The sequence below is a fragment of the Leptonychotes weddellii genome, chromosome 2 (genome assembly GCF_054177405.1).
Source record: "Leptonychotes weddellii isolate Sample4059 chromosome 2, ASM5417740v2, whole genome shotgun sequence".
NCBI classification, from domain to species: domain Eukaryota; kingdom Metazoa; phylum Chordata; class Mammalia; order Carnivora; family Phocidae; genus Leptonychotes; species Leptonychotes weddellii.
In genome coordinates this window covers 142,309,990-142,316,064 of record NC_138370.1, presented here as the reverse complement: position 1 = coordinate 142,316,064, position 6,075 = coordinate 142,309,990, and the positions used below count along the sequence as shown (strand labels likewise).

General features: G+C 39.3%; 1 pseudogene; it reads right to left on the bottom strand.

Moving 5' to 3' along the window:
• Positions 1 to 692: 692 nt before the first annotated feature.
• Positions 693 to 2,089, bottom strand: LOC102734081 (tubulin alpha-1A chain-like; annotated as a pseudogene).
• Between the last annotated feature and the right edge of the window lie 3,986 nt (positions 2,090 to 6,075).

Here is a 6,075-nt window from a genome sequence, read left to right as displayed (position 1 = left end):
CAGAATCTACAGTGGAAATATGGTTGCTTATTGCCCTTCACAAAACTGGCTTTGGATTCAGCTTTCAAATCTTCTATATGATAACTAATTTTTTTTAAATTTGGTCACTGTGCCACTTCTCCCACAGGCCCACCCCTAACAGTAGCAGGACTGAGGCAAGAGAACAAACAGATGCCTATATACCACATGCCTAAATATTTAAAACCAAGCTAATGAAGTAGTAAATAAAATGTGTTTTGTCTTCACCTGAAAAACATACCTTTGTAACAACAACAAAAAAAATCAAATCTGTAGACTAGATTGTTTTAATGTGATTGAAACTTTGGCAAAATGTCAAAGACAACTGGATTTAATTATTGTACATGTCTGGGTGGGTCTATTGATGGGCCAGAGATGTTCATATAAGTAATAAAATAAAGATATACATAAATGGTAAGTTATTATATATTACATACAATTTATTTTTCTGCCTTATAATAATCAAGATTTTACATTATCTGTGTTCTATTGATAGTAGTGCCAGGTTCAATAATACTTTTTTTTTTCTTTCTTAAAGCCTTTACTTAAGACATGATGGAAAAATCTTACAGGTACACATGGAAAAGTAAGACGTGATCACAGTTAAAAGTGAAGCAATCTAACTAGAAAGCTTTAATGCCTGTTGGCTAGTGTGGAAGCTAAAATTCTGAGTGTGACATGTTGCAGGGCTGAAAGGAATAGTAATTAGTATTCTTCTCCTACTTCTTCACCCTCTCTTTGAACAGAATCCACACCAACCTCCTTATAATCCTTCTCAAGGGCAGCCATGTCCTCACAGGCCTCAGAAAACTCTCCTTCCTCCATGCCCTCCCCACATACCAGTGAACAAAGGCACGCTTGGCATACATCAGGTCAAACTTGTGGTCCAGGCGAGCCCAGGCCTCAGCGATGGCTGTGGTGTTGCTCAGCATGCTCACAGCTCGCTGTACTTTGGCCAGGTCTCCACCGGACACCACAGTGGGAGGCTGCTGATTAATGCTCACTCTTTAAATTTGGTCACCAGTCCACAAACTGGATGGTATGCTTGGTCTTGATGGTGGGAACCATGTCGCCACAGTACAACAGGCAGCAAGCCATGTATTTACCATGCTGAGGGTCACATTTCACCATCTGGTTGGCTGACTCAAAGCCTGCATTGGTGATCTCTGCTACAGAAAGCTGTTCATGGTAGAGTTTCTCAGCAGAGATGACAGGAGCATATGTGGCCAGAGGGAAGTGGATGCGGGGATAGGGCACCAGGTTGGTCTGGAATTCTGTCAGATCAACATGCGGGGCTCCATCAAATCTGAGGGAAGCAGTGATGGAGGACCCAATCTGACCTATCAACCTATTTAGATTAGTGTAGGTTGGGTGTTCAGTATCGAGGTTTCTATGACAGATGTCATAGATGGCCTCATTGTCTACCATGAAGGCACAAGCAGAGTGTTGCAGGGTGGTATGCGTAGTAATGATGGAGTTGTAGGGCTCAACTACAGCTGTGCAAATCTTGGGGGGCTGGGTAAATGGAGAGCTCCAGCTTGGACTTCTTGCCATAATTAACAGAGAGACGTTCTATCAGCAGGGAGGTGAACCCGGAACCAGTTCCCCCTCCAAAACTGTACAAAACCAAGAAGCCTTGAAGACCTATGCCCTGGTCAGCCAATTTCTGAATTTGGTCCAAGATAAGGTGAATGGTCTCCTTGCCAATGGTGTAGTGCTCTCAGACATAGTTATCGGCAGCATCTTCCTGGCCTGGGATGAGCTGCTCAGGGTGGAAGAGGTGGCAGTTGGTGCCAGTGTGAACTTCATCAATGACTGTGGGTTCCAGGTCTACAAACACTGAAGGTGTTGAAGGTGTGCTTGCCAGGACCCATCTCACTGAACAAGGTGTTGAAGGAGTCATCTCCACCTCCAGTGGTCTTATCACTTGGCATCTGGCCATTAGGTTGGAAGTGTTCCAGGCAATAGAGTTCCCAACAGGCATTGCCAATCTGGAAACCAGCCTGGCCAACATGGATGGAGATACACTCATGCATGGTAGCTACGGGATAGCAAGTGCAAGTGACAGGAACAGACATTAGTCCCAGTTACCATCCCTGACAAGCTAAGAGTCGAGGTAAGTAATGCACTCAAATTAGATCATTCTTCTTGAGTCATCACCGAGTTTACATCATTTTGTTAATTTCTATGTGGGCAATCTTTGTACTGTTTATCAATACAACTCATAAAATGATACTTAAATTCAGAAATAAATCATAAATTTTACATATCATGTTCCAACATTGCATTTGGCTCCTATAAATCACCTGTACTATGGACTTAGCTTTGGCTCATGACAATGTAGCTTGATTCCAAACTGGACAAAAGATATGAAACAACTGTCTTCAAAATACTAGACAACAGCACAGGAGTGTGATACTTGAGAGAAGGGGAGAAAAAGAGTTGAACCCTGCCCAAAAGCAATTTCTGAACTGTGACATAAGAACAAGGAAATAAGGCAGAGCCCAATGGTCTGGCTTAGTTGAGGAATCTGAAATATGATCTTGGATACCAAAGTGGCTTGAATTGCAGAACAGGGTTGCAGTGAGGAGGAAGCTGTGCAGAGAAAGAGCTCCAGAGATCTGCAAAGGGGTCTTCTCCAGTCTTTGGTGGAATAAAATAAAATAAGATGCATCTTTATGTCATTTACAAGAAATGGCTTTTTAAAAAAGATTGTATTAAAAAAATAAAAAATAAAAAAGATTTTATTTATTTATTAGAGAGAGTGTGTGAGCTGGAGGGAGAGGGAGAGAGAATCTGAAGCAGACTCTGTGCTGAGTGCAGAGCCCAACTTGGGGCTCAATCTCCCCACGACAAGATCATGACCTGAGCCGAAACCCAGTCCACTGCTCAACCAATGGAGCCACCCAGGAGCCCCATTTACAAGAAATGTTTTAAATATAGAGGTAAAGGGATAGAAAAAGGTAGAACATGTAAACTCTAGTACTAAAACAGTTGGCTTAGCTATATTAGTATCAAAGTAAATTCAAATAAAAAAATATTACTAGAAATAAATAAGAACATTTAACAATGATTGAAGTGTCAATTCATTAAGAAGACATAACAATCCTACTTGTATGTGCACCTAATGACAAATCTTCAAAAATTCATGAAACAAAAACTGGCATCACTAAATTTATAGACAAACTCACAATTGCATGTGATTTTAACACTTTATTCTCAGTAATTGATAGAACAAATGCAAAATTCAGTAATAAACTAGATTTTGAGCAACCAATTTAACCTAATTGACATTTATACTATACCCAACAACTGCAGAATTTATATTCTTTTAAATTTTACTTGGAACATTCATCAAGATAGGCAATATGCTGGGCCAGAAGCCAAATCTCAATAAATTTCAGAGGACTGTAAGGATAAAGAATATATTCTGTGTTCAAAACAGAATTAAGTCAGAAATCAGTAATAGAAGGATATCTGGAATATCTCCAAATATGTGGAAATCAAGCAACATACTCCTAAATAGTCCATGGTCAAAGAAGAAATCACTAGGAAAGTTTTAAAATATTTTTAACTAAATGATAAAAAAACAACACATCAAAATTTGTTGTATGCAGCTAAAACAGTATTTGAAGGCAAATTAGTTTTAAATGCTTGGGTTAGAAGGAATAAAGGTTTAAAATCAATGATCTATGTTTCCACCTTAGAAATTAGAAAAAACAGTAAATTAAAGTCAGTGTAGAAGGAAAGAATTAAAAATAAAATAATAAATATACATATTAAATACAGTAGGAATACATAATAATAATAATAGCAGAAACTAATGAAATTTTAAAAATTAGTAAAGAAAATAAATAAGGGTAAGAGTTGGTTCTTGGAATAATTAATAAAGTTAAAAACCTCCTAGGGGTACCCGGCTGGCTCAGTACGTGGAGCATGAGACTCTTGATCTCAGGGTTATAAGTTCGAGCCTCACATTGGATACATAGATTACTTAAAAATAAAATCTTTAAAGAAAATAAAATATGAATTGAAACCTCCTAGATAGACTAATTGAGAAAAAAATAAGGGATCACAAAGTCTCAACTGTAGACTTAGCACAGTCCACCAGTGGGCCAGTTGGAGATTTTTTGATGCTCTTCTTTTGGTTACATAAACACCATGCTTTGGAGCACTGGGTGTTATGCACAAACAATGAATCATGGAACACTACATCAAAAACTAATGATGTATGGTGATTAACATAACAATAAAAAATTTTTAAAAAAATAAACACCATGCTTTTGGGGGGAATAAAAATCCCCCAAATTAATGTCACTCAAGACAGTCTATGGTGCTATAACAGGGTAATACCCAAAATCATCCAGAAATAGGCAATGAAGGAAAATATAAAGTTCTGCTTAGGCAACATTTAAACTGAGAAAACAAGGATCCTAAATAAGTTTAAATATTTTTTTATGAGTGTTTTTCTCCTTATTTTCAGAACTGAAAAACAAGAATTACAGCAAAGTGCCTCCTACCTAAAACAGTCCTTAATAAGAAACTGGAATCCAATTTTTATAAGAAATTATCTGGGTGGTACATTTTTAGTGGGTTTGTTTTTTCAAAAAAATATCCAATTAGCAAATAGGTTAAGAGCACAGACTCTGAAACCCGACTTCATTAGTTAGCATCCCAGTTCCCCCACTTGCCATCTATGTGTCCATAAACAAGTTACTTAGTTTCTATGTGCCTCTCTTTCCTCATCTGTAAAGCAGGGATTAATAATATTATTGCCAATCCATTATGAATGATTTAAAAAGCAAATATTTATAAGTGCTTAGAATAGCGCTTGCTCACATAAATGCTATATAGATGCTAAATAATTAATAAATAAATACTACTTTGGATCACATTTACAATCATCATCAATGTTTAATAAAGGCAAAATTTTCAAGTCTGATGTTCAAACAAAACTTTTAAGTAAAAATCTGAGTTTTAAGGCTTATTATCCAAATTTGGGATAAATCTCCTTCCCTTCCAATTTCCACCTATTTTTCCCATGCTATTCCTTCTCCATGAAGTTGTCCACACGTGAAAGCATGTGCCTTGTATTGTTGAACTGACTGATTGTTCTTAACTCTTTATCAGCCTAAGAACAAGAAAAGCAAGATTGAGGCCACTGCCATGATACTCTTAGGTAATAAAGTTAATTGCACTGTTTATACTACCTAGAGCAAAGGCAAGGTGAGCAGAGGAGAGACTTTTCTTCATTGTTGAAGTCCCAGGGCACAGAGGCATCCCATTTCTGCGGCAAAGGTTTTAGCAGGAATTATACCCATTTCATATGGGATAATGACCTACTACCAAGCCTTTCACTAACTAGTTGGTTAAGTTACTTAACCTTACTCTTTGCCTCTGATCCCTCATCTGTAAAAAGTGGCCATTAATAGACTAGGTTGTGAGATATAATGAGTGCCTACATACGCATGGCAAAGCAAGAATATCATAAATGTTAGCTATTACTAGTTTGTGGGAATAAGTCGTTTCATTTTGAGCATTGCTTCTGCTTTAGGATTTATTGCAAATAACTGCAAGACTTAGAGAAAAAAGGCTTTTGGGGGACATGAGTTTGAAGCCGAGGGACCGCGGGGGAGAATCTGATAGCACCAGAAGGGCAAAATCTGTTAGAATCAACTTTAGCATGGTGATCAGAGCAGAATCCCAATGGCCAGCAACTTCCTCACAAAGCCGCCAACATTTGCAGCAGGGCCCTCAGAAAGACATTTTTGGAGCTCGGAAGAAGCCAGAAGGGGTGCTCAACACGGCCTTTACTCCACTAAATTGCCGGAGAGTTGGCTCGGCGGCCTCCACGCTCCGACGAACACTGAGAAGTGTCCACCGCGCAGCTCCAGCCGCAGACCCGAGAGGCAGCTAGCGCTCCCGCCAGTCCCACGAGGGACCAGGACCTGCAGCCGCGGTCCCAAACCAGAGCACTAGTTCCCAGCCTCAGACCTCGGGGGCGTGGCTCGCGCGGAGGTCCATCCATCCCGTCGGCGGAGGCTGTCCAGGGGCGGA